The 18,159-nt window shown below is 39.4% G+C and overlaps 1 long non-coding RNA gene across 1 annotated transcript in view; it reads left to right on the top strand.

Annotated features, from left to right (window-relative positions):
- The window catches only part of LOC106026534 (uncharacterized), a 93,035-nt gene that overhangs the window by 72,918 nt on the left and 1,958 nt on the right, over positions 1-18,159 (top strand). The window contains exons 5-6 of the long non-coding RNA XR_001200171.2: positions 15,967-16,030; positions 16,294-16,460. This is a non-coding gene — a long non-coding RNA (uncharacterized LOC106026534). The remainder of the gene's footprint in view (positions 1-15,966; positions 16,031-16,293; positions 16,461-18,159) is intronic.

The raw sequence follows: 18,159 nt of genomic DNA, 5'->3' as shown, positions 1-18,159 counted from the left end.
GCTGGATCTGTAAGGCCAGTGCACCCCAATAGCACGGGGAGGGTAGGTTTGCCAGGGTGTGGTCATCACAAGATTCAGCAAGCCAGCTGCATGACCCCCAGTGTGTAATGCAAGTGTGCCTCGGTCAGCCTGTCCTTGGGGTTAAGAAGCGGTGGGGCTCAGGTCTCCCTTCTGTTCAAGCAGGCTCAGAATGCTGGTAAAAAAAAAAGTATCTTTTGTCATCTTCTCCAGATCTTTCTCTATGTCTCCCCTTGGGTTTGTAACTTTTGTTTCCTGCACATGGATTTTCTATGTTTTCATTTCTTATCATGTGGAGAAGCCAGGCTGTAGCTACGTCCTGTCTTTATACTAAAGCATAAAACAGGCTGTGTCTTGGGTCTGGGTGTCAATGGCCTGTATGTTTGATCCACTTTTACACCAGCATGGGACCCATTGTCACCTTACTGTGATGCTGAGTCTCCCATGAAGAGAGGCAGTGCCCTGGCTGCAGAGCATGGCGGTGGGGTGAGGGCCGGGATGGGCTCTGCAGGGTCCCAAGACTTGAAAGCAATCAGTCCTCTCTTCCTCACCCTCCTTTCCCCAGAACACTCAGCCTCCAGGATGATCCAGCTGCCACTGCCTGTCACGGTTCTAGGGAAGGGAGGGTTTTAAGACACCAGAGGACTGACTGGGTTAGATCTTTAAAAATCAGCAGACATCTCCAGGCAATTTGGAAGATAAAAGACTTTGATGTTGAGCAGCCTCCTCGGGTGATCAAAGAAAATGACACTAAAACTGACATTCCCCTCCCCTGCTTCCAGATTAAATATAAACAAGAATGCCTCGCCTGTGAAGCCCTGAGCTCACACCTGGAGCCCATGATGCAGGAAGGGTACAGGGCAGGTGGGCTGCAAGGATGAGAGGTGGGCATTGTTCCAGTCTGGCCCAATTTGGAGTCACTTCCCTATTGCAAGAAATGCCCTGAGAAATCACAAAGCCAATACTTTTTTGCTAATGCTGACAGAAATTCCTTAGCTAGGAGATAGTGCCACTGCCCATCAATTTTACAAGGCAATAATACAGATCCCAAGTGGCTGAAGTCCGAGGCAGAAGGCAGAGCACTTCATCACAGTGAGAGAACTGGGTTGTTGCTGGGGGAAACTGTTCCGATCTCACGCTGGCATCGCCATGCATTAATAAGCTTTGTTCATCTTCTGTGACACGGGAGGGCTAACGCAGTCCATTTGCTTCATCTTCCGGCTCATTATGCAGCTCTGGCCAAGGATATGGGCTGCCTGCTTGTCATAAATTGCAAGCAACCTCCCCTCCTTCTATCACTGTTCCCAGTGGACCTAGGCTCCTGGGAACCAAGGCTCTCTGAGTGCTTCAGTTCCACAAATGCCCTGGTGCCCAGCTAGGCACGGTGGGGGACCTCAAGATGCATGAGCTGCTGTTCCTACCTTCATGATCATGTTCTGGTCAGCGACAAAATCACACGGCTGAACAGTCACGCCAACAGGCAGAGTGTGAAACAGAGGGGAAAACGCACAGACACTCTCTGATTGCACAGCAATTCAGCCTGAAGTTTGCCTTAACAAAGAATTGGGAGCCAAGATGTGTGCAACTGCTGCGGGCATCAAAGTTTTGCAGTGAGCATTCTCAATAAGTAAGAGCGCGTGCTGAGATGATGGTGTATTGTATAGCAGATACATGAACCGGTTACAGAGTTTACTGTTTGCTGCTGTTTTCAAGCATGATGCACTCTGCAGGACTGTGTGTGGCACACTTTTATGCTACGGCAGTACAGTGGGTTTGTTTCCACCCACAGAACCACAAACATGTGCTAATAAATGTGCTACACCATGACAGTGCCTATGACATCGCTAGGTGACAGGAATTTTCCAGCTATATTGTAATTTTTGGAACCACTCTGTATTTGTGGTGTTGTTAACCCAGATGTCATCATGTAGCATAATGATTGGAGTCAAAAAGACACATATATTGGGTTGAAGGCAGAGTAAGGGAATGGGGGAAAAAAGAGAATCAAGATATATAATGTACTGATACAAATTTCTTATGATGGATGTGATCACTATGTATATCTAAATGCACCAATGAACTTAATTAATTAAAACAAAGCTTGAAAAAGGTTTTATAGGGCAAAATTATCCAACATAGAGATATATAGTCCTATGAATTTTGACCCATACATAGAGTCATATAGGCATTCCACAGTCAGGGTACATTAGGATCTAGCTGTGCTAAAACAATGGCTTTATGATTGTCCTTTCTCTCTTGTTATAGCCTTGGGCAACCAGTGCTCCATTCTCCAACCCTATAGTTTCATCTTTTTGAGAATGTCATACTAATGGTATAAAACAGTCTGTAAACTTTTGATATTAGCTTCCTTCATTCAGCGTTATACCTTTAAATTTGGTAAAGTATTATCAACAGTTAGTCCTTTTCAGTGCTGAGTAGTATTTCATTGAATAAATATACCTTCACCCACTGAAGGATATTTGGGTGCGTCCAGTTTTGGACAATTGTGGGAAAAGCTGCTATAATTGTTCATGTACAGGTTATTATGTGAAAACATTTTCATTTCTATAGAATAGTTTCTCAACCTTAGAATTGATAACCTTGATTTTTGGGATATATCTGTTTCTTTGTTGGGCCATCTATATTATAAAATATTTAGCAATGTAGCTGACATTGCTACATAAAAGTGTGACATAAAACACACTAGATGCCTGTAGAAATCTTCCAGTTGGCAAAGATGGCAGATAGATAACAACTGGCTACAGAGGCTCCCTGAGATAGTCAACTTAGAATTCAACATAATACAGAGTGGGGAGCCCCAAACAGAGGGAGATGAATTCTCTCATCCCAAGAAGAAATTAAGGTGGGAAGAACCAACCAAATATACAGTCCCAATGCTATTATTGGAACAGCTAAAGTTCAGTGTTCCTGCTGCAGTGGGTGACTTGCCGACCATCCAAGGTCTGGCCGCGAATTGCTGAGGTCCCACTGCGACTTGCTGAGCTGTCTGCCACTTCGACTCACTGGAGGCGCAGTTACGTTGAGTTCCAGGGTTGGCAAACTGAACAGAGAGCTGAGTTGGCAGGGTGCCTGCATCGACCTGTGGTGAGTGACGGGAGTAGAGCCATTCCACAGAAAGGGGGGCTCTGATGGATGACATTCTGGGACCAGGCAGGAATGGCAAGTACAAGGGACAGCAGTGACTTCAGTCCATTGTTCCCATCTTAAATGGGATTGGTGGAATGAGCTAGGCCTGGGTCACGTGACCTGGCAGAGACCCAATAGGTTATCTGAAATCAAGTCCCTACAGCAGTGGCACACACTAACCACACTAACCCAATTAAGCCTCAGAAGTTTGAATGACCTGGAGGGAAGGCAGCCCAAAGTAATATAGTGCAGGCCACAGCAGCTTGACTGACCCAGAGGGGAGGCGGCACAAAGTAAGACAGTGCAGGCCACAGCAGCTTGACTAATCCGGAGGAAAGGGGCCAGTATACGCAATTCACTAGCACACGCAGTGGGAAGGGTCATCTACCCAGCGTGCTTCAAAAGAATTGTCACCAATAAAGAAAGAAACTGGGGCCTCCTGGAAGAAGCAAAAAAAGATGGGAAGAGGAAGCAACAACAAAAAGTCCCCAGGTCCCAACTCTGAGAACATTGACCCAGGACAGGTAAATACAAAGGAGAATGAGAACAGCAAACATGCACTATCAGACACAGCACCAGTGGATATAAAGAGATATATTCAGGACCTCACAGGTGAGTTCAAAAGTGAATTATTTAGCCAAGTAAGGCAATATATGAGAAGATTAATAAAAGAGATGCTAATCACCCCTCAAGCAGACACAGATGGAAGAAGAGAGGAACTCAAACAAAGGAGAGAACCATTTGATGAAGAATATAAAAAAATATAGAATACATGAAGCAGATTCAAAGAGATTACCAGGAAATTAAAAACTCTATGGAAAGATGGCTAATCAGCTTGAAGGAAACTAAGGACAGGTTATCCAAACTGGAGGACAGTTTTGCAATGTGGGAGTATGAAAGGGAAAACTTTTTAAAAATAACAAGGAAACAAGCAGTAACAATACAAAGGCCACAAGATGACAAGACGATCTATAACTTGAGAATAAAGAATGTGAATGAAAAAGCAGGGATACAAACAAAGGAACTACAAAGGTTATTCACAGAAATAATTAAGGAAAACTTCCCAAACATAGGAAAAGAAAATGATATTCTGATATATGAGGCATACAGAACTCAAGCCACCTACAACCAAAACAGAGCTACACTCAGGCATATAATAAGATCCCAGAAATTCAATATAAGAACAAAATATTAAAAGCTGTTAGATACAAGAAACAGATAACCTATAAAGGAAGGCCCATCAGAATAATGGCAGACTTCTCGACACAAACCATCAGGTCAAGCAGAGCTTGGAGCGAAATACTCCAAACGCTGAAAGAAAATAACCTCCAGCCCAGATTGATATACCCTGCTAAACTGTCTCTAGAAATTAATGGAGAAACAAGATGCTTCCAAGACAAAGAGGAACTTGGGAAATTTGCAGCCACCAATCCGAGTCTACAGAGAATACTCCAGAGCATTCTACAGAGAGAGAGAAGTACTAGGATTCCAGGAACAGTGACAGAGGCCTCAATGAATGGAGCAGAAAACAGAATGAAGAAGATAACAAACAAGAGCATAACAGAAATGAGGCAGAGAAGATTTTATTCAAAACTGATATGATTGATAGGATGAAGTCTGAGAGTATAGGCAACTACATTGAAGATGACAAGACTCTATGGTACACATTCTGGTTTGATAATGGCTGGTTTTTGAAGTTCTATAGTATATACAAAGTTGTGTTTTAAATAATACTGTTAGGTACTGATATATTCAATTATACTATGTCTGATGATATAGCCAATTCTATTGGAGATAACAAGAGACAACACAGGAACCATGGGAGGACTCTTTGTACAATGGTCTTATATGTTTTTTTCATTTCATGCATTTATAGGAATATGTTTTGTTTTCTCTTGCTTTGTTTTGTTTCTCCCTCTAATATAGAAAGAATAGAAATACATGTTAAGACTTGTGCATGTGTAGAATCTATAAACAGTTTATGAGAACTGATCTTATGATGCATGATGAAATGAACAGATACTTTGAAGAAAAAGAGACACTAAAATATCCAGTGCTGATCCTAGAGTGTCATAATGTAAAAGCCAGCAATAGTATTATTCTTTGTTCAGAGTGATATTAGCCTGCTTGGGTTTGTTCAGTCTCAACATAATTGAAGATATGGAAAACTGCATGTATGTTTAAGTATATAGGATTGATAACCATTTCTAAGTTTTTGTTGGATAGTTGAACAGACCTGGTTACAATCTCACTGTTAGAAGCCTCACTTTATATGCTCCACTTTAGTATCTCAAATGACTATTTGTAAGAAGACAATCTGTAATCACCAACTAGTGATTTCTTACTGTTTATTTTTTCTTTGAAATTATGTATTATTCCTACCTGTTTTCTGTTTGGTTAGTCTTTCTTTAAATTAAATTTTAAAAAAGACACTACGGTACCCAGTGCTGATCATGGAGTGTCATGATGTGAAATCTAGCAATACTATTATTCTTTCTTCAGAGTGATTTTAACCTGATTTAGTTTGTTTAATCTAAACATAAATGAAGATATGGATAACTGCATGTATGTTTAAGTGTATAGGAGTGACAACCATGTTACTAAGTTTTTGTTGGACAGTTGAACAGAACTGTTTGCAGTCTCACTGTTTGAATTCCCACTTTACATGTTCCATTTTTGTATCTTGAACAACTATTTGTAAAATGACAATATGTAAACATCAACTAGGGATTTCTTACTGTTTTTTTTTCTCTGAACATATGTATTATTTCTACCTATTTTCTGTTTTGTTTAGTCTTTCTGTAAATAAAGTTTTTTTAAAAATTGAAAAAAAATCCTCCAGTCATGAAAAAGTGTAAATTTCCTGAATCATATAGCAAATGTGTAGCTATGAATTGCCCATGCGGAAGAAGTCCAGTTACTCAGTCTCTTTGGCAACACTTGATATTACTAATTCTTTTTGCCATCCTATAAACATAGAGGAATTTCTTTGTGATTTAATTTTCATTTCCCATATGATGGTTAAAATCATCCATGTGTCACATGTATGTCCTCTTTAGAGAATATATTAAGTCTCTTGCCCATTTCTAATTGTACAGTCTGGATTTATTTTTGCTCTGGTTTTTCTAGGATCTTGAGGTAGTAGCTTAGCTTATTGATTTTAGACTTTCTTTTATTCTATTATAAGCATTTCCTGCTAAAAATTTGCCTTCAAATGCTGATTTTCCTGAATTCCACTTTTATATACTGTATTACATTTTTCATTAGTTCCAATTTCTCTTAAGACTTACTCCTTGATCCATGAAATATTTGGAAGAATGTGCTTTACTTTATAAATGTCTAGAGTTTGTGATTGTTATGTTATTGAGCCCTTGTTTAGTTCCACTACAATTGGAAACCATAACAGGCATAATTTACATTTCTTTAATTGTTAAATTTCTTATTTTGAGCCACCATATGGCCTACTGTGGCAAATGACTCATGAGTGTTGGGAAAAATGTGTAGATCCTGTTGTTGGGAAGAGTGTTACAATGTCATTCAGACTCCACTGGATGAGAACATCATTCAGTTTTACTGTGTTCTTGCTGATGTCTTGTCCACCAGCCTTCTATCAACTGACATTCCCAGTTGTATGACTGAGGGACTCATATTGACATCTCCAAGTACATTTTTGGGTCTGTCTACTTACCTCTTTAGTTCTGTTTGGGTTTTGCTCTGTGTGTACATTCGCATATAGCATTATTGAATCTAGTTGCTTCAATAACTATTTTATCATTATGTTATTTCCTCTTTTCTCTAAGATTAATATAGCCATGAGAGGTTTCTTTGCATTAGTTTTTGCATGGTGTATGTTTTGCTATCTTTTTGTTTTAACTTACTTCATTATATTTAAAGGGATTTTCATATATATATATATATATATATATATATACATATATATGTATATATATATATATCTTAGATTCTAAATACACACTTTGAAAATTTCTATCTTCCAATATGTTTAGACTATTTACATTTAGTAGGATTATTGATATGTTTAGATTTATCTACTATCACTTTGCTTGTTTTCTCTTTACTTCCTGTTATTCATGCCTCTAATTCCTTTTCCATGTAAGATTAGTATCTTATGGTTCCTGTAACAAATTACCACAAAGTTGGTGGACTAAAACAGCAAAAATGTATTGTCGCATAGTGCTGGAGAACAGAAGTCTGATTTCAGGGTCAGTAGGTTAGCAAGATTGTGCTGCCTTTCCTACAGGAAAATGCTAGTGGCTGTTGCAGTCTCATAGACAGTATGGCATAGACACACTGTCTATGAAATCTCCCTCTCAGAAGGATCACATGTAAAACCCACCTACATAATCCAGAGCAATCTCTCCATTTTAAGAATTTTAACTTAATCACACCTATAAATGCTCCTTTTCTTATGCAGCAATGCATGCAGGTTTTGGGAATCAGGGTTTGCTATCTTTGCATGACTATTGCTCCTATGGTGTGCACCTTCTTGGACCACTTGACCATTCCTTAAGACTTTATTTTGATTTCTCTGCATCCCTTTGTATATATATATATTTTTCATTTTAAATACATATTTAACTTCTACAGTCATCATAGAATCAATATTTTTTTCTTCTAGTGAAATGTAGAAACCTTGTGGCCATAGAGTTCTTTGCTCCTTTTTATGTCAGAGTGTCTTATGGTGTATCTACATATATTGGAAAGCACATCAGATAATGTATAAGTTTTGCTTTTGATCATTAAAATTTTTTCTGGTATTGAGAATTGAACCCAGGGCCTTACTACATCCCCAACCCTGATTTTTGGAGATTTCTTGTTTTGGTTCTTTTAGTTTAGATTTTTAATTTTAGTATATATTTGCAATACCTAGTTCATTCATCTTGGACTCTGATACATATACACATCTCATGCTGATCATTTTTACTTCCCTGTACCCGCTCTTTTTCTCCAGATCTCCCTCTTATCTATACAGAGTTGCCCAAATTAGGCTTGAACTTGAATTTCTCTTGCCTCATCCTCCCAGAGTGCTGAGATTCCAGGTGTGGTCCACCACATCTGGCCTAATTAAACATATTTTGAAATATTTCAATCTTTTTATTCACATAGATGTTTGCCATTTCTTTTGTGTCTTCATTTTCTTCTGACTATGGAACTTTTAACAACTTATTAGAGCAAGTTTGGTAGCAACCGTTCTCTCAGTGTTTCCTCGCTGACAGTTTCTTTGTTTGGCTCATTCTTGAAGAATATTTGGCTGAACATAAAATTCTGGGATGGCATTTTTGACTTTCAGCAGATTAAACATGTTATGCTACTTCTATCTGGTCTCAGTAGTTTTTGATGCAAAACTCAGTAATGCAGATTGTTTTTTCACCTATATATGATGAAATTTTTTCCTCTGGCTGCTTTCAATATTTTTTCATTAGTAAGGATTTGCTGGTATAGGTTATGGTGTGTCTGGATGTAGATTCCTTTGTGTTTATCCTGTTTGGAGTTCACTAAATTTCTAGAAACTGTGGATCTGTTGTTTTCATTTTTTGCCAAAATTGGGGAAATTTTAGCCATTATATCTTCTATTTTTTCAGATAATACCTTCTTTTTTCTCTCCTTCCATGACTGGCATGAAAATCATCTATCCTCATGATCCCACAGGTCCCTGAAGCTCTGTTCCTTTTTTTTTTTTTTTTTTTTTTTTTTGTCTTTTTCATTTTTATCAGTACCAGGGATGGAACTCAAGACTGCCTGCTTGCAAGGCAGGTGCTTATGCCACTGAGCTAAATCCCCAGCCCCTCTGTTCCTTTTTTTTAAAAAAAGTGTATTTTCTCTATGTTGTTCAGGGATTAATTTCTATTGCTCTATTTTCTACTTCATTGATTCCTCTGTCTCTTGTCTTCCACTCTTCATTTCATTTTTATTTTGGTCATATTTTCAGTACTAAAACCATCATTTGGCTCTTTATATCTTGCATTTCCTCACTGAAGCATACTGTTTTATCATACTGTTTTAAGAGGGTTGTGATTACTAGAGAATTTTTATAACAGATTTTAGGTAACTACTAGATAATTCCAACATCTGTCACTTTGCTATTGGAATTGGTTGACTTTTTTCTCACATGCAAGTTACATACAGAAAAATTTAAAATTTCTCACAGACATTTAAAACACTTAAGTGATTCTGGATCTTGCTATGGAGAATGTTCTTATTTCTTTTAGCAACAATGTGCCTGGCTGTGTTTAGGCTGCAAGTTGTACCACCTGCCATTCACAGTGATTCTGAATTGGTAAGCTTTCCATCTCAAATAAAATACCTGACATGAACAACTGAAAGGAGTGGAAGACTTATTTTTGTTCACTGCTTCAGATGCTTCGGTCCATGTTCACTTGGGTCTGCTGCTTCAGGTGCTGAGGATCCTGGTGGAAATGCATGGCAGAAGCAAGCTGCTCACCTCATGGCGGCCAGGAAGCAGAGAGAAACGGCCAGAACCTGAGACGAAGGGGCTAGGAAACATAATACTCCCCAGTAACTCACTCTCTTCAACTAGGCCCCACCTCCTAAACTTTCCTTACCTTCCAATAATCCGATCAAATCATGATCTTATCAGGAGATTAACCCAGAGGTACAGCTACAGCCCGCATGATCCAAGCACCTCCTAGAGCCTCATCACTGAACTTGTGAGCCTTGGAGGACGTCTCAGATCCAAAGCATAATAGGTTCCAGTGCTAGTGTAGTCTCCAATGCTTTTGCAGAACCATTCAGATCAGCCCCACATATGTAACATTCATTGGTAAGTCTCACATATGTTTCCATCTGTCTACTAGCCAATTTTCAAAATCCTTCAGATGCTAATTAGCATTAAAGCTATGTATGCATAACTGTGTCTGAGCTTAGAAGTTTACAAAAGATTTCATGCGACCGCTCTTCCAACACTTCCCTCTCCATGACCTCCCAGACACTCTCTGGGGCTCCCATTTTTCATCCTCCAGGTACAAAGCTGGAATTTATTTAACCTGCTCTGCTACACATGTACCTCCAGAGACAGCTAGAGGGAAAAAGGTTAAACTTAACACCAGTTTGGCAATTTTGAATTCTGACTGATCTTTTTCTCCAATCTGCTTGCCACTATTTATTTTTCAGAGCTGTCAAGTAGCTTCTCTATATTTGTTTCCAGAGATTATGGCTGCATTCAACCAAATAAATCATGGAAAGCATCTCTTCTATATAACCTAGAACCAGTGATCATATCTGTCCTGATTACTTTTCTCTTGATGCTGAGACAAAATACTGAACACCCAAAATGAAGGAAGGAAATGTTTATTCAGCTCACTGTTTGTAGAGGTTTTAATCCTTAATTGGTTGCTCCAAGTCAGGGTAGCTCATGGCAGAGGGCAACAGTTCACAGCAACAGAAGAGAGCAAATGCCACAAGACCAAAAAGGGAGGAGCATCAGAGAGGACTTTTTCTACCCCTCATATTGTATGTAGGCTACCCACTCTAGGATAGCTACCCATAATCTCAGCACTGAACCATGAATCAATCACAAATTCTAGAAGACTTCCCTCATGCCTGTATGAAGCTTTGGGGGGATATCCAAACACAAACCATAACCACAAATCATATACTTCCAAAAATTTATGTTTATTAAGTTTTGAAAATGTAGATTTATGGAACGGTAGGCAAAATTTGACAGATTTTATGAATGACACAATATATCCTGTGAAGATGGCTTTAAAAGAACAAGCTTACAGTCACCCCCTTAGAGATAAACACATGTAGGGACAGATTTGTTAAAAATAGTTTGTGTGGAGATCTTAGCTGGAAGTATCAAAAGATCAGATGTTTGGTATCAGCCAATTATGCATAATATTCTTTTATTCATTTATTTAACAATATTAGGTGGTTTCTATGAAACTAAATTCCACCTTACTTTGCATATAAAAGCATAGAGTTCAAGTTCAGGACCATGAGAGTGCTACAAATGCTACAGTGATGAGACATCTAGATGTTGCATTTACTTCTTTGAGACACCTTGAGGAAAGAAATTAAACATCTAGAAGAAGCCACCATGTCCAAGGTGGCACAAGAGTTGGGATTATGAGGTAACTGGAAGGTGACTGTCAAGGCTGCTCATCTGGAGACCAAATGGAGATACGAAAAACGTGTTTTAATTGTGAAGGGTGATCATATAGAAGTTTTGATAAACTCCTGGTTTGTCACTTAGGCAGTCTAAGTTATAAGATTGATAGCTATGAATTACAGGAAATTGGGTTTTGGGCAATGCCTTCCAGTGTGCTAGCTCTTTACCAGATGCCACGCATAGAGTTACACGGGACAACATTCCTTTCCTCCCAGAGCTAATTTCTAACTTTCTTTTCCACATAAAAAGTGGTTCAGTAGAAATGACTGTTCCAGACGCAAGACTTGCTAGAGAGTTGAGCACAAAAGGAAGAAATTTTATGTTCTTTTTGAAAACTGAGCCTGGGCTCATGGAATCTGGGCCTAGATGTGGTGCTCTGGTAGCCACCAACAACCAAGACTCCTGTTTACCAGAACAAGATAAGAAGGCAAAAGTCTGAGCTAGGTGCATAAAGTAAAGCAAAAGTTTGAAGCCAAAAATGTGGCCCTGAGCATCAGGTACACGGAGCCAAAGTCTGAGCCAACCTGTCATCAATTCAAGAGCTCAACAAAAGCAGGAGAGACACAGGAGTGCAGTGGAGTCTGGGTAAAGCCAGCCAGCAGCCTGGAACTAAGCGTGGCAACCACGTGGGGAGGCAGTGGCTTGTCAGGAGTGCTGTCGAGTGGGCTTTGGCTTGGGTCACTTGGGACTGGGCAGAGAGGTGTCAGGAGTATTAGAGATGGAGCATGTGACGTTTACCCTCCATTTGCCTCTCCAGCTCTGCTGGTGTTTACCTACGAAGTTGGGCCCACATAGTATGCATCAACGGAATCCCTCTTAGTTTCTTTCCCATTGCTGTAATAAAATACCTGATACTGGAGAGCTGTTTATTTGGTTCTCTGTGATCCTGATGGCTGGAGGTCTAGAACATTGTGGAGCATCTGGCGAGGATCTTTTTGCTGCAGATGGTATCACACAGCAAGACAGAGCAGGTGTGCTTGCTCATGGGAGTATCACCTTCTTGAGCTCTCTCAGCCTTGATTCTCTCTCAGAAGTCCCACAGCCAAAACTCATTAACATATGCATTTGGGAATTAAGTTCCAACACATTAGGGGACATATTCAAACCAGGGTAGAATCCTTGCCCTCCGGACTCAGTGAAGACCAGATAAGAGCTAAAGATTACGGAGGAGGAGGAGAGCACAGCCAGGATGTCTCTGTCCTCCGCTTGCCTCCCTGTGTGTCAGCTTGGGGTTTCCATCCATGTTCCTTGCCTGGGGGTCACAGTCCTCTTGCAGTGTCACTGTTTGCATCAGCCTGACTTCGTGTTCCTCTACACCTAAAGGTGGTAATAACTTCCTTCACCAGCTTTGAAGTAATGTGTTGTCCCTTATGGTTCCCAGCATCTTGCCCACAGTTTTCTTTTTAAAAAGTATTAAACTCTTCTGGAATTATCCTAATGTGAATTTGTTGTCTGTCGGCTGAACCCAGCCTGATGCAGAATTCTGCATGAGTGAGAAGGTGAACTAAGTGATTTCTAAAAACACCTCTGTTTCTATGGCTTTGAATTTCTTTATCACTGACCTCATATTCCTGCATTCCTTAAGGTGACAAAAATTACCTTCCTGTATCTGGAATCTCACTGCAAATGCTCTTGGGGTATATATGAAATTCACTTAGAGACTTGTGATTCAGTTTAGTCATCTTTATAAGAATTTATGTTTTCAGGATAAATTGCAGTACTTTTCAGTTACTGTTACTACATCTGCAGGGTCAGCCAGCATCATTTCTGTTATTATGTAAGTCAAAAGAAGCCAAGTACAAGGGCACAGGCCTGTAATCCCAGCAATCTAGGAGGCTGAAACAGGAGGATGGCAAGTTCAAGCCCAGCCTGAGCAATTTAGCAACTGAATTTAGCAAATTAAAAGGGCTGAAAATTTAACCCAGTATGAAGGCTCTATGTTCAATCCCTAGGGAGAGAGGAATCTGTATCTGTATCTGTATCTGTATCTGTATCTGTATCTGTATCTGTATCTGTATCTGTATCTGTATCTGTATGTATTTCTATATCTATATCTGTATCTAGAGAGGGAGAGGGAGGGAGGGAGGAGCTTACACTGGCCAAGCAACTACATCACTGACTTTAGCAAGTTCAAGCCATAAATAACCTGCTAAATCACTCTGTGATCCTTCTAGAAAGACAGTAGTTGAAGCTCTTCCTAATAATGGTTTTCCAAGGATATCCCAGAACCTCAAGAAAGGATTTAAGATACCATGTGACTTCTGAGTTGGGTAATCCATAAAAGATGAATAGTCTTCTGATGTGAAGATCATTTCCAGTTGACTCAGAAAGAAGGTTTTGTTATTGCTGCTTGGTTTGTGTCAAAACTGCCTAACTTCTAATGGTTCATTATCTACCGGAGATATGCAGTGGGATGTTTATGAATGAAATCACAGGGCTGAGATTTGCTTCAAAATGATAGAGAAAGGGGACCAGCCGGGAGTAGAGATGGGACAAGACAGCAATAATTTAGCAACTGTGGAAGCTAGGGGTGGAGATGCAAAGGTTCATCAAACAATGCCCCCTGCTTTTGTCTGATTTGGGATTATGAAATATTAGAAGTTAGATGGATACAAAGCTAAATAAAAAGACACTTCTTTGCAGAGGAAAGTCACTCCTTGGTGCTCAGTAGCTGCCCATGATGGCATCGAGGAGCTCTGTGTGTGGGTTTCAGAAATGTAACAGGAAAAATGTATTGAAACAAAATGTAAATGAAGAATGCTATTTTTGTGAAAGTTTAACCAAATCATGCTTAATGGAAAACATCAAGATGATAGTATTCAGGATGTACATTTAGAATAGTCTTTCACAAATTGACAGGGGGAGCAAACAGAAAGATGTATACATTTAATAAGGGTTCCTAAGTAACCTGGGGTGGGGAGAGCAGGTGAGGTTATAGATAAAGTAAGATTGGTCATGAGTTAAGATTTTCCTGAGCTGGAGAGATTGATATGGGGGAGTTTGTTACACTAATCTTTCCACCTACATACATGCTGCTTCATTTTCCAAGGACTGGTTTAAAAGATAAGGCATGCCACATATCTAAAACATGACCATTTTACATGAAGAAAGTATTATATGACTCTATAAAATGTGACACAATGTTCTTTCTTGCCTCCTTTGATTCTGTACTTTCTAAATGTTGTCCATATACTGTTTGCCCATGTCTTTCCTCTGTCTCACACTTAGTTTTGTCTGTTTTGTGGAACCAAGCTGGTGTTCCTGGGCCCGGCCTGGTATTTAGAACATAAATACCTGACTTCCACGGCTAGCATGAGGCTCAGGAACCTGGTCAGGCACCCTGTGCATCTAGGCATCATTCTTTGGCTCTTTGCTTTTTTAGAAAACAGTTCCTCCAGGCTTTTATCAGTTTCCACTTACGGACTTTTATGCCTCTGGGATATCACATGCGTGTTTTTATTGCCTGCCACAATCATATTATGCTTCAGAGTCTAAGTGGCAAGGGAATAACTCAACTGTGCATGAATCTTCGACATGAAAAGCAGAAAAGTTTTTCCTTATCTGGGCAAAAAGAAATTACTAATGGTTTTCATTTTTCTGCTTGTTAGAAAACCTATGCACTTGTGTTTTGTATCCAGAAAAAGACCTGTTGTATTTTTATCTCAGGGTGAACAGCAGAATTTAATATGATAGCTACTGAGCACCTGAAAATGAAGGCTGAACCAGGGAGGCTCCACTATGACCACTACTGCAAAGAAAAGGAATGTGAAACGGCATTATCATCGTAAAACATGCTTCTCAGTACCTCCTCTCTGCAGGCTGTCTGCTAAGGCACAACAGCTCTCTGGAGCCAAAGGGAGCTCATTCTTAAACAGGAGATTCATGATGGGATGCAGCCATGTAGTTCTTCTGCTTCATCTGGTGTCCACTGAAGCCAAGGGTCTAGGATGGCTTGTTTACTCTCAAGGCGACCACCCCAGCGGGATGGTGGGAATAGATGGGGACCAGTGAGCCACCATCTTTTCCCTGCGGCCTCACTTGAGTTTCCTTGCATTGCAGTGGTCAGAGGGTGGTGGGATACCTTGCAGAATATCTGGTTTCAGAGCTGGAGAGAGTGAAAGGTGTGACGTGATTTCCATCATTACTGTTCACCGGATCCTCACAGCAACCTGGGAGATGAGTGGGGAGGAGATGGCCTCTCTAGAATAAGCTCTACCTGTAGGGTTAGATCTGAGCTTCTCAGGCCTAATAGTGAGGTTTAAAGCTTTCTTGCTCAAGTTTCTTAGCTGCTAACTCTGAGCATTCACCCCTTTTTCTGGGCTTTTCTATTGTTCCAAAAGACAGGAGAGTGGGGGAGCTGACACAAGTCCTTTTCCCATTTGCGCCACATTCCTATGCAGGGATCTCAGGAAACTATTGGCACTTTTTCTTTACTAAAAAGTCTGGGATTCTTGGTCAGTTAAGGATGTGCTTGGAAAGATACATAACAGAGACTTAGGATGATTGGTATCACTGAGAGTGATCTGTTTTCCCATGGTATTTCTTCAAGTTTATTTATCTTTCTTTAACTGATGTATTGGCTGGCCCATTCTCAAAATTTTTAAGTCTAATTTCTGGAATTTTTATTTTTTAATCCATTTTATTCATAGATAAAAAGAAATAAAAAGAAGAAGGAGGAGGAAGAAGAGAAGAAACCCACCACAAAATTTTAAAGTATGTAAATCAAGGAATAATAATGATACGTACACTATCATTGTCATCCCCAAATCATTCATTCTGTAGTTTTGATTTTAAAAATTTATTTTTATATTACCCATGATGCTTTCCAGTTTTGTTTCCCAAAGATGATTCAATCTTGCCTTTAATTTCTTTACACACTGAAACAGAAGTTTTTATAGTCTGTAGCTAATAATTCCATTATCTTAAGCCTTTGTATGCTTATTGCTTTTTGTTTGTTGCTTTTACAATGTATCTAGTTATCTTTTACTGTGCGCTGTCCATTGTTTCTGGTGATGATCTGTAAGACTCAGATAATGGCCAAATTGAAGTTACTTCCCCGGACAAGGCCTTGGAAGCCCGCCTCAGGCTAAGACCCGTCTTTAGAGCTTGAGCCGTCTTCACAGACTCAGATACTTAAAGTGAGGTGAGTGTTGCTTTATCTTAGTCCTTTGACACTTCAGTTTACCACCACCATAAGGCAAACTGCTTGCCTAGAGCAGGTGCTGGGTTTTTATCACCATCACTACCCCTCCTCAGTCACTGTCCGGCTGTCAAAGAGAAAGCTCAGATTTTCTGGTAATAGACAATGTCTCCAGGGAAATTACAATCTTCTTACTTATTTCTCTAGGTTCTCATTTTAAATTTTAGCTTTACTGTTTTGTCAGATCATTTATTCTATGAAGATATTTCTCATTCTTTTCTCTAAATATTTTGGTTATTTTTCCTAGAAGAGTTGGTCTTAAAAATGTCCTATCATCAAAAACAGAAAAACTCTTTCATCTTATTTCATGTGACCCTGTGAAAACCTGTGAATGCTTTTCGTTATCCCCACACCTCAATGTGGAAACTGAGGCCCAGAGTACCAAAATACTTTGCCTAAGGTAATACAGCTAGGAAAAAGTCCTGTCTTTCTGAATTCAAATATTTTCACTGGATTTATTTGAATAATAATCATGATCAACCAGTAACAAGTATATTCAGCGGCCAGTTCTTAGTTTCCAATACCATTTATCTAGCAAGGATCCAGGGTTCTTAGAAAATACCTAACTCTAGGTTGGAACAGTGGATAAACAGAAATTCCCAGTGGTCAAAACTATAATGATTTGAATAACAAAAAGTGTAGCATTGGGTTGTAATTCAAAGTATAGAATAATTAAACACAAGTGAATAATATTACCAATAAACAAGTAAATAAATGGGGGGAGGTACAAGTCTTTCTTATACAGAATTCTAAGTAATATATGTAGATACTCCTTTTCCCAGGAGCTGAAGCTGAGGGTGGGCTAGGCTTAATGACTTGTTTTTATTTTAGAGACTAGGGGACAAGAAGGGAAAATTTAACTGTGGAGAAAGATGACAAATGCACCTGAAACAAGGAAATAAGTTTAATGTCACCAGTGATGGGGTGTATCCAAGCATGTTCCTCTCCTGTCATAAGATGAGATGCACTCTTCTCTCCACTTCCTCAAAACCCATAACTAGTCGCATGGAAGTCTAATTGTGCAAAAACACAATAAAGCGAATTGAAGATAGGCTACACTATACCTCTGAACAAATACTCCCAAAATTGAGAGTGCACAAAAGACTGGTAACAAAATCATCCCAGGCCAGAAGGGACGGACCGGATGTCATGACTCATCACAATGTTGTATTCTGCACTGATTCCTGGAGCAGAAAACAGTCTTTAGGGGAGAAATTGGTGAGATCTGCATAAAGCCAGAAGTTTATGTACTAGTAAAAAGCTAAGAGTGGGTTTTTAGCTTTTACATATGATGGTACCATAAGATGTTGCCATTAGGGGCATAGGACATATAAGAACTCTTTGCCTAATCTTTGGGATTTTTCTGTAAATCCAAAAATATTCCACAATAAAAAAAAAAGTTTACTTAAAAGAACTGAGAAAAAAAAAAAGCAAACTTGTATGAAAAAAGCAGGGAGCCTAAATTATAAGGGTTTTCAGAACACCCAAGAGCTACACTGAAATTATAGTTTAATAATAATTTTGCTGAAACATTAGTTCATTCTCAGAGAGATCTTTCAGGTCAGTAAGGCAGAGATATAACACCATTTAACAAAAGAGTAAAACTTAAACAGAGAAATTTAACAATTGTTGAACAATGTAG

This window comes from Cavia porcellus, unplaced genomic scaffold (genome assembly GCF_034190915.1).
Source record: "Cavia porcellus strain 051 isolate PalLab524CR breed Dunkin Hartley unplaced genomic scaffold, mCavPor4.1 scaffold_18, whole genome shotgun sequence".
Taxonomy (NCBI): Eukaryota; Metazoa; Chordata; class Mammalia; order Rodentia; family Caviidae; genus Cavia; species Cavia porcellus.
The sequence above is the reverse complement of the archived record's forward strand: the minus strand, read 5'-3'. Positions and strand labels throughout refer to the sequence as shown.